The sequence below is a fragment of the Trachypithecus francoisi genome, unplaced genomic scaffold (assembly GCF_009764315.1).
Source record: "Trachypithecus francoisi isolate TF-2019V2 unplaced genomic scaffold, Tfra_2.0 Lachesis_group9, whole genome shotgun sequence".
In the NCBI taxonomy this organism is placed as follows: domain Eukaryota; kingdom Metazoa; phylum Chordata; class Mammalia; order Primates; family Cercopithecidae; genus Trachypithecus; species Trachypithecus francoisi.
This window is the reverse complement of record NW_022681474.1, coordinates 64643650-64660585: the sequence shown is the minus strand read 5'-3', so window position 1 is coordinate 64660585 and position 16936 is coordinate 64643650. Positions and strand designations below refer to the sequence as shown.

The following is a 16936-nucleotide window of genomic DNA, read 5'->3' as shown; positions in this document are numbered from 1 at the left end:
TGGTCCAAATTTGGGACCAAAGGTTGCTTTAGGTGACAAACAATATCAAACCATCAGAGGCTTTTGCAAGCCAAACTTATGGGATCTTTGGCAACATAACCTCCTAAAAATTTCAAAAGTTCCACAAGTCAGTTCCACAAGAAAGTAGTAACCACAACTAAGGATTTAATCTGGTCATAGATATGAAGCTTGTCAACTCTCTTGTTTTGTGACACAGCCATTCCTCCCTCTCTTCAACCCTCTCTTGATTGAAGGTTAGCTACCTTGAGATTATCTGATTCACATCAGGAGGCTTATACTACTCCAACCCACTGACATCAGGACAGGCCATGTGACTTGAGATATCCCTTCTGACCTGACTGATTTCAGGCTTAGCCATTTGACTTGCTTTGGCCAATAAAATATGAACAAAAGTAACATGTGCCACTTCCAAGACACTGGTTCTGCCATATCTCTTTTGCCTGTCACAAGAAAGGCAATGTCCCAAATAGGCTTATTCCTTTGGCTTAAACACTGGAGTGACAAAGTATGTGGAACACAGCCACAACTAACATATCATGAGTAAGAAATAAACCTTTGTTGTAGGGAACTGAGATTTTGTATTTATAACTGAGCTTTTACATAGCTGAAATGACTGGTTGAGGTGGAAAAGCAAATCCTTAATTTGAACCTTGCCTGGACTGTCTGCCACTGTCAGGCCAAGAAAATCTAACAGGAGATTCCTGACTATCTTACCTCTTGCTGTTTGGCATAGAGAAGCAATTTTTTCCAACACTGCAATGCCCCATATTACTGGCCTCTCAGTCAATTCAGACCACAGGCCATTGACAGAGAGAACCTCCTTTAGCTGTATAACTAAAAACTATATACTCCCTTTCAACTCTAATTGCAAACTGGCTAATTGTTCTCTCATTTGACGCCCTCTTGTAGTTACTGGCAAGGACTAATCAACTCATATTAGCAGTCTGATTCTTTCTAACTACCTCCCTGGAGGTACAAACTGGGTAGACAAATTGACTCTCCTCCAACTTATTAGAGGTGACAGTCTCACTGAACATTTTGCCACCACGTAATAAGGGTCACCAGTTTTCTAGCCTATAACATGTTTTCTACTGTCTGTCGACCAACCACTTAACCAGTGCTATACATTTCAGCTTTTTAATTCTGGAACACCATTTCGGGTGCCAATTTTTGTACTATACAGGCTATGGGCTAAGCTGCTGTAATAAAGTGATACCAAAAACCAGTGGCTAAAACAAGAAAGAAGTTTATTCTCTTCCTTGAAACAAGAGACAGATAGGCAGATGGCCAGGGAGAAGATGGAGAGTAGTCATTGGTTCTGCTCTCCAAGGTCATCCAGGAACCCAGGCAGAGGGATCTTTAGGTTCAAGGTAACTGTTGCCATTCTACCTGCTGCTGCTTTCAGTTAGGGGGAAAGGGAGTGAAGTGGGCAGACGAAGTTCAGGACAAGCACCTTATATTTACAAAGATAACTCAGAATTTTCACATATCACTTGTGTTCTTATCTAACTGGCCCAAACCTAATCACAAAGTCATACTTATTGGCAGGAGGAGTTTAAAAACAGTCTCTATGTGCATAGCCATGTATCTGGCTAAACCAACAGGGTTCTGGTAGTAAAAGAAAGGAGGAATTAGATATTGGAGCAGAATTAGCAGTCTTTGCCACACTCTCAAACAATCTATTCTCCATAGTCATCAGTTTCTTTAAAGGCATGGTTCAGACAATGGCCCCCTCTGTTCAAACCCTCCAGGGGCTTCCTATTTCACTTAGCATAAAAACCAAAGTCCTCACAATGACCAACAAGTCTTCACACAATGTGCCCCTTCATTGCCTCTCTAACCTCATCTCCTAATATTCTTCCCATAAAATAAATACCAAACATATTAAAAACCAATGTATAAAAGGTAAAACTGTAATGCTAATGAAAGAAAAAGTTAAATAACATATTTGCAACCTTGGGATGACGAAAGCTTTATTCAAGATCTCAAAAGCATAAACATGGAAAAATTTTGATGGCATCAACTTTGATGAATTGGACACGACAGACAAAATTAGAAGATAGGCAAAAGACTGGAAGAATATGTTTGCAACATCTAAAAAAGGCAAGGGATTAAAATCCAGTGTATGCCAAGAACTGTTACAAAAACCACCACCAAAAGATAGAAAGTGCAAATGAAAATCTGACAAAAAGGCAGAGGAAGACAATTCGCAGAAAGTGAAATTAAGTTTGCCAGATAATATACAGGATGCCCCACTAAATCCGAATTTCAGATAAATAATTATTGTTTTTTGTAGAAGTGTGTCCTGCATATTGCATGGCCCATACTTACACTAAAAAATCATTTGTTGCTTACCTGAAATTCAAACTTAACAAGGTATCTGTATTTTTATTTGCTAAATTTGGAACTGTAAGTGAAATCCATACAAGTGAATGAAGAGAATCTCACTCTCACTCACTAGTAATTAAAAAAATGCAAATTAAAAATTGAGCTACCATTTTACCCATTATACTAGCAAAAACTAGAAAATAAGTCTTTTATTGAAGAACATGTAACTCTTTTTTTTCATTTTACTACAAAAGATAACCAAACCTAGGATTCTTGATCATATCACTAGGCAAATAAGAGCCCAACTCTTCACTGCATGTACACAGAGAAAAACACATTTCAAACCCATTTATTTCATACTGCAGATAACAAGAATAATCCTAGTAACGATATTCAGGAATCAATTTTTTCCTAAGAATTTTAAGTACATATTTAGTGTGAACCTAAAATAATCAAAAGGGTCAGACTGTAGTTTAGAGTTTATTCAAGCACAAAAGTTGAGGACTGCAGCCAGGGACAAAACTTCCAAGTTGCCTAGCTGAGTGCTCCAGAAAACAAAAGAAAGTCTCAAGTTTTTAAAGAAACAAAGGACGAATCAGGAGAGGGGGCAATTACAAAAGCTGTTCATCAGAAATTCTCATTGGTTTACAAAAATAACATTGCTTGGTGATTGGGTATATGTTGTTGAACTACAGCGTACATGGCATTTTATGGGTACTTGGCGTCAGTTAGTCTGGAGCCCCAATAGCAAGCAGCTTGAAGGGTTCATTATTTAGCTCTATGGGGAATGAGATGTGACTGCTGTTACATTTTAAATGCCTTTCTGGGCCTGATAATTTAAAGGAGCTTGCATTCCCATATAAAAAGGTTTTTCTTATTTCTCCTTAGTATAAATTTGTAAAGTTTAACTGTTAAAGACAACAATGTTTCAATATCTTTTAGTAATTAAACAACAGCTCTGTCAAAAACAGTATTACTTATTGTTCATAATGTTAATGTCATAAGTAATTTTATAATATATTAACTATAGTATTAATTTTCACACTAGGCTAAGATTAACCTCTTAAGGTTGACTATCATACAGGTCAGAAATTTGGTCTGTCAACAGAGACAAGAATCAGACTTTACATTTTTAAAGCGTCTTCCCATAAAAATATCTAAATCACAAACATACTTTTAACAGTGGATTATTCCTTCCTGGAAGGCAGGAATGAAGGTACGACACAAAACCTGTAGATTAAGGAAGGAAATAGAGGCTGCATATAAAAACAACAGCAACCTTTTTTTTTTTTTTTTTTTTTGAGACAGGGTCTCACTCTGTCACCCAGGCTGGAGTGCAGTGGCGTGATCTCAGCTTACAACAGCACTCATTTTTTAACATGTTATGAGCTTATTACATACGTAAATACAGACAGCACTTAGGGCATTTAAAAATAAAACTTCAATACAAAAAAGAAATTACACCAAAAACTCATTCTGATTTCTATAACTTCTAAGATAATGAATGCCCTAAATTTATTTTAACATCTCCATAGGAAAATAATAATTTAAAATATTACTGTGAAAGATCAATTTAGAAAAAGTTTTGTCACAGAGTAAATAGTTATAGATAGTACAGCAGTTCTTTATTTCATTCTGAAAAAGAAAAATATTCTAAATAAATGTTAAACAACTGAAATATTGGGTTGGTGCAAACATTAATTGCAGGTTTTGCATTGCTGGAATTTGCCATTTGATATTGGAATACATTTTTAAAATAAATGTGACGATGTTATATATCATCTTAATGGACATTTCTCACTTTATGTTTTTATTCCTAATGATTTATTACTTGCTGTTTATGTTTATTTTAGACTATGGAAATTATGTTAGACAAATAGCGAATTCCAGTGATTTTCTTATTCGGGATCAAAATGGTTCATAAAGCAGCAGAGACAACTTACAACATCAACAACGCATTTGGCCCAGGAACAAAAGTACAATGCGGTGGTGGTTCAAGAAGTTTTGCAAAGGAGACTGAAAATGAGGAACATCATTGCCGGCCATCAGAAGTTGACAACGACCAATTGAGAGCAATCACTGAAGTTGATCGTCTTACAGCTACGTGAGAAGTTGCCGAAGAACTCGATGTTGACCGTTCTATGGTCCTTTGGCATTTGAAGCAAATTGGAAAGTTGAAAAAGCTGGATAAGTGGGTGTCTCAGGACCTGAGGGAAAATTTTTTAAAATTGTCATTTTGAAGTGCCATCTCATCTTATACTACACAACAATAACGAACCATTTCTCAATCGGATTGTGATGTGTGACAAAAAGTGGATTTTATACAACTGGCAACGACCAGCTCAGTGGCTGGACCCAGAAGCAGCTCCAAAGCACTTCCCAAAACCAAACTTGCACCAAAAAAAGGTCATAGTCACTGTTTGGTGGTCTGCTGCCAGTCTGATCCACTACAGCTTTCTTCTTCTTTTTTTTTTGGAGACGGAGTCTCGCTCTGTCACCCAGGCTGGAGTGCAGCGGTGCGATCTCAACTCACTGCAACCTCTACCTCCCAGGTTCAAGCGATTCTCCTGCCTCAGCTCTCAATTAGCTGGAACTACAGGTGTATGCCACCACGCCTGGCTAATTTTGTGATTTTAGTAGAGATGGGGTTTCGCAATGTTGGCCATGCTGGTCTCGAACTCCTGAACTCAGGTAAGCCACCCACCTCGGCCTCCCAAAGTGCTGGGGTTACAGACGTGAGCCATCACACCCGGCCCACTACAGCTTTCGGAATCCTGGTGAAACCACTACATCTGAGAAGTACACTCAGCAAATCAATGAGATGCACCGAAAACTGCAACACCTGCAGCCAGCGTTGGTCAACAGAAAGGGCCCAATTCTTCTTCATGACAATGCCCAACCGCACGACACACAACTAAACGCTTCAAAAGCTGAAAGAATTGAGCTATGAAGTTTGCCTCATCTGCCATATTCACCTGACCTCTTGTCAACTACCACTTCTCCAAGCATCTTGACAACTATTTGAAAGGAAAATGCTTCTAAAACCAGCAGGTTTTTGGAAAGCAGAAAATGCTTTCCAAATCCCAAAACATGAATTTTTAAGCTACGGGAATGAACAAACTTATTTCTCGTTGGCAAAAATACGTTGATTATAATGCTTCCTATTCTGATTAATAAAGATGTGTCTGAGCCTACTTATAATGATTTAAAATTCATGGTCCTAAACCGCAATTACTTTTGCACCAATCTAATACTTTATATAAGTGGTACTATGATATAATAATTACAGTGACATGATTTGCAAATACTAAAATATTTTGCTTGCCTTGTTCTGTAAAATATATGCAATACAATTATTAATCCTTCATAATGTTGATAAGAATAATTTCCAAGTAACTTTCAAAAAGTAATCACTTCTAGATGTATCTCTAATAACAGCAAAAACAACACACTTCTAGATCTATAACTGGCATCTATCAAGACTAATTTTGGCAGGCACATAATACAACACACTTCCACAAGAGAAAAAAAATAGACATAAAAGCAACACAGCCTTCACCATAATTTTTAAAGCATTAATATATTTCCACAAATAATATATTACCTTTTGAACTATATATAAAATAATCCTTGAGGCAGCCTGGGTTCCAAATATATTATCCTGAAATTGATAGAAAACAAGTGATAGTTGTACATCCATTTTTCTTTTAAGTTTCAGAAGAAAAGGAAAATCAAAAGTATGTTATATTAGCGCCATGGCTAACATTAACATGTTTGACATAAAAAGTAAGTATTTTTCAACTTCAAGAAAGGAAAAGATTGTCCTTTGGCTCCAGTCGTGAGCTGGAAACAAGTAACCACAAAACCAGTTTTAAATCTACCCCAATCAATCCTTAAAGTCTACTCAACATTTCCACTTAAGTACTTTGTCAACAAAGTAAGCCAATCAGCAACTGCCCGCTTCAGTACCTTTGCTCCTCAAAGCCCATCAGTCTCTAAACTCTAACTTTAAAGCTGGCTAATCCTTAAATTTTTGCAGTTTTCAAAATCAGCCAATCTCAAACTCTGTGCTTCCTCAAAACCCTATATAAAAACATCTCTGCGTGTTTAAAGGACCATGTTCTGCAAGCATGGTTCTCCCCTACTCAGCAAGTATGGTTTACCAAAACTCAGATAAGTTTCTAGTTAAGTCAAATTAGAATGGGCTTACAAACACTGAATTACCAATGATTCAAGTGGCAACATAAGTATCAAGAGACCTAAAATTGAGTTAGGCAAAGACTTTGTGAATTTATCCAGAAATTGTCAGATTTATTTATTGGAGAATATCTGAAGACGCAGGACAGCTCAGTGGAAACAGCCAAACTACATTATGAGTCGGGTGACACTGAATAGGTTATTTAATATCTCGAAACCAGTTTCCTTTTCTATGAAATGAGAGTAATAATTCTATTTCACAGTACTGTCAAGAAGATTAAATGGGATAACAATAACTGGTAACTTTAAAAGATTCCTAGGTATAAAGTTCTAGATTTGCTTTCATCACTAACTTGCTAATACATATGGAAAGTCATTTAACCTAAGTCTGTTTCTTCATTGGTCTAATAGTGAGGATAATGCACGCCCTACACATTTTATGGACTGTTCGTAACAATCAAAAATGAAAATTAATGTGAAAAGGATTTTGATAGATATAAACTATGAAACTCTGAGATAGCTAATTTAACATACACAACAATAAAGGGAATTCACACTAGGAAACATGTTACAATCCAGGATTATATAAAGTCCAGATTAAATTAATTTTAGTAAGAAATATATTCATAGCCAAAAACAAATGTAAAAACACTAGACACACTGGCAACCAAAAAAATTCAAGGCTACTATTATTAGATTCAAGAATCATTTCCCATTCAGTAAAAGAACCAAATTAGCTCAGCTATCCAACAGACTAAAAGCAGTACAACACAATCCTTTGTCCAAGTCAGGCATATTTGCCACTTAAACCTACCACCTCCATTTCTAAAGTATTAAAAAAAAAAAAGAGGAACAGAAGGAAGGAGGGAGGGAGGAAGGGAGGGAGGGAAGGGAGAAAAGATATCACAGGATTTCTCAACATCAGGAGTACTGACATTTTGAACTGGATAATTTTCTGTTGTTGAGAAGTTGTCTTGTACATTGTAGGACATTCAGTGACATGCTATAATGGCCTCAATCCACTAGATGCTAGGAGTAATGCCCCACACACAAATGTGACAACCAAAAATGTTTTCTAGACATTGCCAAATGTCCCCAGAGTGTGTTGGAAAGTAAAAAATCATTCTGAGTTCAGATTCATCACAGTATCATCTTCCAGTACTTATTTCACACTGATTGGTGGCTTGCAATGCAAATTGAAATTAACAGCTTTGCAATTTAAGAACCGAATAAGCAAATACTCCCTGTAGAATGGTAACAACTTGAAGAATAATAGCTAGGTAGTTATGGTTAAATTATTCCTTTCATCAACATACTGGTTTTGCTTAACATTCCCTAAGAATTTTCTTCTGGGTGTTTTGGGGTTAAAACTTGGTTAACCTGTCACTAAAGCATAGTCTCCACCTAGACTTACTAATTATTAGCCATTAGTGTTATGTGTTAAAATCAAACCTAAAGATTTTAATCTCTTTTTTTTTTTGAGATGGAGTCTCGCTCTGTCGCCCAGGCTGGAGTTCAGTGGCTGGATCTCGGCTCACTGCAAGCTCCGCCTCCTGGGTTAATGCCATTCTCCTGCCTCAGCCTCCCAAGTAGCTGGGACTACAGGTGCCCGCCACCTCGCCCAGCTAGTTTTTTTTTTTTCTGTATTTTTTAGTAGAGACGGGGTTTCACCGTGTTAGCCAGGATGGTCTCGATCTACTGACCTTGTGATTTGCAAGCAACCAAATGTGAAATGAAGCAAAACTAAGTGCTACTTATATAAATTATTCAAATATATTCAAACATTTACAGTGTAAAGTACACAAACAAGCATCCAGCTACTACTGCAAATATATACAAGTTGAAGATAATAATGCAAAAAAAAAAAAGTGACTGCAAGTAGAATTTTGATGAGAACAAAAAATGGGGAAAGGAGTCCCTATTTAATACATGGTGCTGGGAAAACTGGCTAGCCATATGTAGAAAGCTGAAACTGGATCCCTTCCTTACACTTTATACCAAAATTAATTCAAGATGGATTAAAGACTTAAATGTTAGACCTAAAACCATAAAAACCCTAGAAGAAAACCTAGACAATACCATTCAGGACACAGGCATGGGCAAGCACTTCATGACTGAAACAACAAAAGCAATGGCAACAAAAGTCAAAATTGACAAATGGGATCTAATTAAACTAAAGAGCTTCTGCACAGCAAAAGAAACTACCATCAGAGTGAACAGGCAACCTACAGAATGGGAGAAAGTTTTCACAATCTACCCATCTGACAAAGGGCTAATATCCAGAATCTACAAAGAACTTAAACAAATTTACAAGAAAAAAATCAAACAACCCCATCAAAAAGTGAGCAAAGGATATGAACAGACACTTCTCAAAAGAAGACATTTATGTAGCCAACAGACACATGAAAAGATGCTCATCATCACTGGCCATCAGCGAAATGCAAATCAAAACCACAATGAGATACCGTCTCGCACCCGTTAGAATGGCGATCATTAAAAAGTCAAGAAACAACAGGTGCTGGGGAGGATGTGGAGAAACAGGAACACTTTTGCACTGTTGGCGGGACTGTAAACTAGTTCAACCATTGTGGAAAACAGTGTGGCGATTCCTCAAGGATCTAGAACTAGAAATACCATTTGACCCAGCCATCCCATTACTAGGTATATACTCAAAGGATTATAAATCATGCTGCTCTAAAGACACATGCACATGAATGTTTACTGCGGCACTATTCACAATAGCAAAGACTTGGAACCAACCCAAATGTCCATCAATGACAGAGCGGATTAAGAAAATGTGGCACATATACACCATGGAATACTATGCAGCCATAAACAAGGATGAGTTCATGTCCTTTGTAGGGACACAGATGAAGCTAGAAAACATCATTCTGAGCAAACTATCGCAAGGACAGAAAACCAAACATCGCATGTTCTCACTTATAGGTGGGAATTGAACAATGACAACACTTGGACACAGGGTGGGAAACATCACACACCGGGGCCCATGGTGGGGTAGGGGGAGGGCGAAGGGATAGCATTAGGAGATATACCTAATGTAAATGACGAGTGTAATGGGTACATTTCAGCAACATGGCACATGTATACATATGTAACAAACCTGCATGTTGTGCACATGTACTCTAGAACTTAAAGTATAATTTAAAAAATAAATAAATTTAATTCAAAAAATTATTTAAATGCTCAGTATGTACTATCACTGGGCTAGATACACTGTTTTCAACAACCATCTTCATATATATAAAATTACTCATAAAATAGTTTAAAATTTGCTTGTGCAAATGTAAATTGTAAAAGGAATCTGACTTACTATCTAGGATGTTATATTTCACATGGTCAGTGTTAGAAACAGAGGCTCCTGTTGTTTTCAGATAGAACTTACCATCATTCCCCTCTGCTGGGAGCTACCTGACACAATTAAATAACCATCAACCTGCCCTCACTGAGCCTGAACTTAAAAGTCAATATCGCCTGAGCATCAGTAGGCTATTGATTATGCAATTTTACTTTATACCATATGTGGGTATCTGATGTTCCTGGGAAACTAACTGCAAATGTGGTATAAATAAAGACTAATCATTTCAACTCCATTAAATGTAGGGAAGCTACAAGAGCAGATTTAAAATGTTGTGAACTGCAAAATCAGATGGCACCCCTCTACATTTATGTTAGTAGAGGGCTCCTGTTTAGGAGTAATCATATATTGGGTTATTTAGATACTTTCCCAATGAAAGCTTAAAACAAAATATAATTTTATATATTTTAAAAAATTCTGAAATTAACCATAAAATCTACAGCAGTGCAATTTTATACAATCCTTAAATGGTTTAAATTTGAAATACTCATGTTAGGAAGTAATAAAATTGTGACAACTGTTGAGGTTATGGTATGCCGTGAAAGATCTACAGGAACAAGACACATCTTTTTTTGTATTGTTCTAGTCTCCATGTTCTACAATGTTCCAGCTATACGAGATGTAATCTGCAGTTCCACCTATGACATGTATCACCAGATCCCCTTTCTATGACCAAAAAAAAAAAAAAAATACATGTCAATGTTAGAGATAGTCAGCAGAGAAACTCAAACTTATTCCAATATGTGGAACTTTGGCATGATATACTTAAACTGGTGGAAACCTGCCTGAATACCTCACCCAGCCCCTCCATCACCCTCTATTATGCAAGCTGCAACATTTCAAGCCAACTCCCTTATTTCTCTGGTGAGCACTGTCAACACTGAGGTAATAGAACTGAAAAAACTCATCACTTCACAAGGATAGTCAAATATCAAAATTTATTTCATTTGGTAAAAATTCTATCATTGCCAAATAAAACTAATATAAATATAGTAAAATATGCATGATTTTGAGTAATTCTTTTGTTGAAAAGGACTCTTGGGGAGCCTCAACTTCACCCTGCAACAGCTTAGGCATTCTTCTGCCCCTTTGCCCTTTTCATGCCCCATCTCACAAGTCATGGAAGCTGAGGAGGGGAGGGTGCAGAAAACCAGAATGAACTAATCAGCATGTATTTATGGATTTAGTCTACTCTAATCTTATTCCTACAGGTTTTTCCTCATACTCTGCTCCTCTAGGTAAAGAACTATGTTTTATTCATCTCTGAACTTCCAACACCTAACCAAATGCCCAGCATATAAAGTCATCCCTAACAACTACTGCACAGCAGGCACTGGATTAGGGACTAGAGATAGAGAAGTTAAAGAGATAGACCTTGCCCCCATGGAACCTACAGTGGCAGAATGGGCAGGGGAATACCAGATACTGGCTGCATGAACCCAATCAGGTACATAATGAAAGACCAGTTAGCACAGTCCCACTGCCTATTTCTCCCACAGTCAACCAAAGCTTAGATGAAAAACAAAAGCAGACTTTCTCTTCAGAAAAATAAATGGGTATCTGCAACCCTGACCATTCCCCTGAGTTCCAAATTCACAGGCATGCATACTCAACATGTTCACTCAGAGGTGGTTACAGGGATTCAATGCATGGACTCCAAAGCCACACTGCTTAGGTTTGAATCCGAGCTACATCACTCACAAGCTGGGTGACTTCAGACAAGTCACTTATAACCTCTTTTTGCCTCTATTTTCTCGTGTGTAAAATGGGGACAATAATGGTTGCTTGCACATATAATTCTTATGATGATTAAATTAATTAATATAGGTAAAAGTAGTTAAAACCCTGCCTGGGACTTGGTTTACACTTACATAGTACTTACTATTTTCACTAGCACTGTTGTTATGACTATGTCTAACAGGCATTTAGAACTTGTACAAAACTAAATTTGTAATTTTCCTCAGTAAACAGCACCACTATACTTCTAGTTGTTCCAGGCTAACCCTAACAAATCATCACTTCTCCCTTTTCCTCAAATTCCACATCAGCTCATCCTGTCAGCTCTACCTTCAAAACGCATCATCAGTTCTACTGCCTACCATCATCTCCACAACTCCTACCCCAGCCCAAACCACCATCATCTCACCCGCAGGGCACAGCAGCTTTCCCCCATTTTCACTCCACCCCACCCACTCTAATCTACAGTTAATTCTCCATATAATAAAACTTAAATCAGACACCAGTCCCTTGATGCAAATCTTCCAATGGTTTTCCACCACAGTCAGAATAACACCTTTACTTCACCACAGCCTACAAAGGACCCCACGGCCTGCCTGGCCCTTGACCATCATTGGCCACCACTTTCCCCCTTCCCTGCTGTGCTCTAAACACTCTCGCTGTGTCTGGACCACCTCGGAGCATTGTTCTGTGATGTTCCTGCTGTGAGGCCAAAACTACAGTCACCTGGAGCCTGGACTCTGACGTCAGACCACCCACGTTCAAATAGTCTCTACAACGTTTTAGCTGTGCAACCTTTGGCAAATTCTTAATCTTTCTGTGTGTTAGTTGCCTCATCTATGAAATGGAGATATTAAGTTATACCATAAGACTTGTAAAACTCTAATTTAGTGTTCACAATAGTGCCTTACATATGGTAAGCTCTACTTTTTCTAAGTGTTCATTGCTATTATTGTTCCTCTCTGAAACCTTCTTACCTCAGGCTTTTTCCCTCACACTTCAATTGATTCAAGTGTCCCTGCCTTTGAATGGCTCTTCCTGACAGATCCTACCAAAAACAACTTTCCCTGTTCCCCCACTGTCCTCCTCTCTTCTTCCTCCCCCCCTTCACTGCACTTAGGACTATCTGAAATTACATTATGCACGTATTGTATTGTTCGTTTATTTCCCACTGCAACATGAGCCCTGCTAGCCTGCAGGCTGTCTTCTTTACTGCTCTATTACTAGAGATTTCTGACTCACATCTCATCCAGGCTAGGGGACCAATGCAAATCTCCTAATAACAATAGCACACTTAGAAAGCCTTTCATTTGCACACTCGTGATCTTATTTGATCCTGGAAAAACCAACAGCAGATATACCATCAGCTCTCATTTTAGATTAGAAAAACAAAGTTCCAAGTTTGGGTGACTTGTCCTTGGACACGAAGCTAGTTAACGAATAGAACAAAAATTAGAAGCCCTGCTTTCTGATTCAAAGGCTCCTCCCACCCGGATGAAAGGATATCACACTCCTGAAATGAATTTACAGAAATGTGAACTCTCAAGCTCCTGTATAAATATACCCTGAAGTGTGCACAGTATTCTTCTCTTCAAAGTTCCTGACGAATACTAGTCCCGGAGTTTGAGAGGCATTATAGTCTAGAAACAACTAATCGATAATGTACTACCCCTTGACCAAAATATTCAAGCAGTCAGATACGATGATTGGATATTCTCATTCTTTTAATTTTTTACAACAATCCTTAAAACTCAGTGAGTCTATGTTGTGTATAATGTGCTAGTTCCAGCATACTGAAAGCTTCCTCTGCAAAACCCAGACAAGGGGGGCATTGTAATTGTCAAGAGTACCATGCTAACGATACCTGTTATTTCTTGGGATCCTCATTCTATCAAGTTTACTGACAACAGTTCATATCACCCAACAGGCTTCAGTGTGGTATAGGATTAGATGGATGGAAGGTTGCCGGGGGTAGGCAAAATAGTGAAAAAGTTCCCCGTCTACAAGATTCCTGGTCAAATGGCCAGTGGCTACCACATTCCTCAGAATAACCAAGTGTCTGTGTATAAGCTTTCTCCTAGCAAATTTACACACTTGTGTTATCTCACGTGTTCCTAGTGCTGTGGGAACGACCATTAGGGAGGCCAGAGGCTGCTGTACCTCCATTTTACACAAAAAGAAAACTGAGGCAAGTGGTTATCTTATAAATGTGTCCACGACGACCTGGTCACTTGCGGGATCCCAACGGCCAGGACATAGGATTCCTAGTCTCTGAGAGGAATCCTCCATCCCCGACTTTACGTGCCAAACTCCAGGGCTGAGAGGGAGAAGAGGAATCTAAGTCCCTTTATCACAGAAGAAAAAAAGGGACTCTCCATTTGGACTTTCCGTCCCTTCTAAGGCCTCGCTCCCAGACTCGGGGACGCTCCCCGCCCCAGGGAAAAAGGTGCTAGCCCTGCCCCAAGGGGCGCGGCCTCGCCTCCCGCACCCCAGATCCCTCCCGCCCAGCAGGGCGCGCTGCCACTCTGAGCAGGCACCTGTCCCTTCGCCACAGTCGGCGGCTACCCAAGGAACTGACGCCCCCACAGCCACCACCACCGCCGGGGCTGCCAGCTGCCAGCGGGCCCTGCAAGCCCCAGGAGCTGCAGGAATCCTCGTAAACTTACAGTTTTCCTACAGCGTGCGCGTCACGGCGGGGTGACGTCACGGGCCCAGCGTTCGGGGAGGTCAGGCCAGCTGGAGCGGGCCGCTTGGCCCCCAGGCTCCGCCCTCGCCCCGCCCCTGGCGCTGCGGCGGGAGACACGCCCCCGAGCTCCACGCCCCCGAGCTCCACGCCCCCGAGCTCCACGCCCCGCCCCGTCGCGGACACGGCGCGCGGGCGCAGAAGGCCTCAGAGCCCGCATGCTCGTGGGCTTCGCCGGCCGGGGCGCCTGCGGCTGCCTCTCCTCTACCAAAGCCTCACTCAAAGCCCGAAGCCGGGGTTAGCGTAGGAGGAGGGGCCGACAAAAGGGGACAGAGACCTTCAGAAATACTGTAAACAAGCTGTCGCCCTGGGGGCTGGAGTAGGACGCCTGGGTTGTGAGGTAGTTTTTCCACAGACATTGCCCGCCTTCCTCACGTGTTCGTTAAAAGTGCTCCACGTGTGGAAACAGCCATTTGCTCTCCATCAGGTGCAGGCCGCTCCTCAGCCCTGAGAAGACAGCTCTCCCAGGGGTCCTCGCTCCGCCCCGGCTCGACTCGGCTCCCGGTAGACTCCGCCCAGGCCCCGCCCTCGCCCGGTTAGGCCCTGCCCCCTGGGTCCCGCCCTTCCGGCTCCGGCTCGTGGCTCCCGTGGGCCCCCACCTGCCCCTCCTGCCCTGGCGCCGCCTCCAGCCCGGCCCGTTCCTTGCAGATTTCAGCTTCTCCCTGGCCTGCCGGATTTCCTGTTTCGGCTGGGGGAAGCTACTGATGGGTTGCTGTTCACCTCCATTAAGTTTAACAAACGGTTATCCGGATAAACATGTTCACTTCTTCGCCAGGACAAACTTTCCAGCCCCCCCAGCCCAGTCATGTCACGATACCTTACCGTGTCCACGCCCGACTCTCTGCTCCCCACTTTTTTGTTTGTTTGAGACGAGTGTTTCTCTGTCTCCCAGGCTGCAGTGCAGTGGCGCGCTCTCGACTCATTGCACCCTCCGCCTCCCAGGTTCAAGCGATTCTCCAGCCTCAGCCTCCTGGGTAGCTGGGATTACAGGCGCGCGCCACCACAGCCGGCTAAGTTGTTTTTTTTTTGTTTGTTTTGTTTTGTTTTTGAGACGGAGTCTCGCCTTGTTGCCCAGGCTGGAGCGCAGTGCCACGATCTTGGCTCAGTGCCAGCTCCGCCTCCCGGGTTCACGCATTCACCTGCATCAGCCTCCTGAGTAGCTGAGACCACAGGCGCCCGCCACCACACCGGGCTAATTTTTTGTATTTTTAGTAAGACGGAGTTTCACCGTGTTAGCCAGGATGTCTCCATTTCTTGACCTCGTGATCCGTCCGCCTTAGCCTTCCGAAGTGCTGGGATTACAGGCGTGAGCCACCGCGCCAGGCCTCTTTGCTCTTTTGTGCCCTCAGAAACAAAGTTCTGGTTAAAAAGGGGGGCTCAATAGACGGAAAAAATGAAGGCTCAAAGAACTGACAACAAAATATTAACATTTGGCTTCTGGAATTCTTACACTCTCATAAGCAGAAAAAACAAATGTTATGGTAAAAAAGGGGCTCACACAAATCTGTCTTGGGGGAAAAAAAAAAAAGAAGGAGAAAAACAGGCTTCGGAATAAATAGACCCAAAGGAGGAAGTATTGAAAATGGCAAGATTCACTTTTGTAAACTTATTTGGAACCACGGCAGATGGCCAGGGCAGGGATTTTGTAAGGCAGCTCCAGTTGTAAGTAAAACCTGAAACAATAGTTTGTTTACACTTTCATTGAAAACGCTGTCTTATTTTTATAGGAAAGAGTGATGACGGGAATACTGGGTTTTAATTCGAGATCTGAGCTGGTTAAAAATAAAAACGTTTATTGTTCCAGAAAAATCTACGTGTTTTTAAATGTTCTGATTTGAAAAAATATTTGTGTATTTTATCTGAATATTAAATAGTTTTAATCATTATCAAATGATGTAAGAGGAATTTGTAAAGGCTGTACATAATTGTAACAATGTTTTTCTGTAGAGCAGAGGTATGGAAAAATTAACGTTTTTTAAAGTTCTGCATATTTTTAAAAGAGTGAATTTGTTTTTCCTTGCAAAAAATTTTAAGAAACCTTTAAATTGTTAATTTCATAGTTTACATGCTTACAAAATGTTTTATATATATCATTTCTAAAAATCATAATTTTTTTGAGTTTCTAGGTATAGTTTATGGGAGTGTTTCACAGGTACATGTCATCTGTTATTTTTTGGAGTGGAAATACGTAAGAAGCATACACCAAATGTATTAAATGTTTTTCCTATAGAATACTTTTGCCTCTGAAAGATGGCATTGTAGAATATAGTCTTCTCATCGTATTGTTCAATATACTTTCTCTTGAAATCCCAGGTATTAAAATAAAAAAAAAAAACGTTGTTTTGCCAGATGCAGGAAAAAAGTAAACGCAGTGAACAGAAGATGGCCAACAGTAAAGGCACCTAAGCAAGGATCACAACCTCAAGGAATGTCAAGTCAAAATTTGTGGGAAAATACTCACGTTCAGTCAAGTTTCTGTAACAAACTGGAATTTGACCTAGACAGGAAGCGAGAAGCTAGGGCCAAAAATGTCG

At 40.3% G+C, this 16936-nt stretch overlaps 1 protein-coding gene across 5 annotated transcripts in view; it reads right to left on the bottom strand.

Moving 5' to 3' along the window:
- Positions 1–14834, bottom strand: part of ZNF438 (zinc finger protein 438) — a 199985-nt gene extending 185151 nt beyond the window's left edge. For 2 of the 5 annotated variants that reach the window (XM_033209952.1, XM_033209959.1), the window contains exon 1: positions 14326–14430. The gene's annotated coding sequence lies outside the window, so the exon portion shown is untranslated. Of the gene's footprint in view, positions 1–4292; positions 4557–14325; positions 14431–14679 lie in introns of those variants that run through there. The other 3 variants (XM_033209951.1, XM_033209953.1, XM_033209958.1) reach the window with 3 other exon arrangements.
- Positions 14835–16936: the final 2102 nt, after the last annotated feature.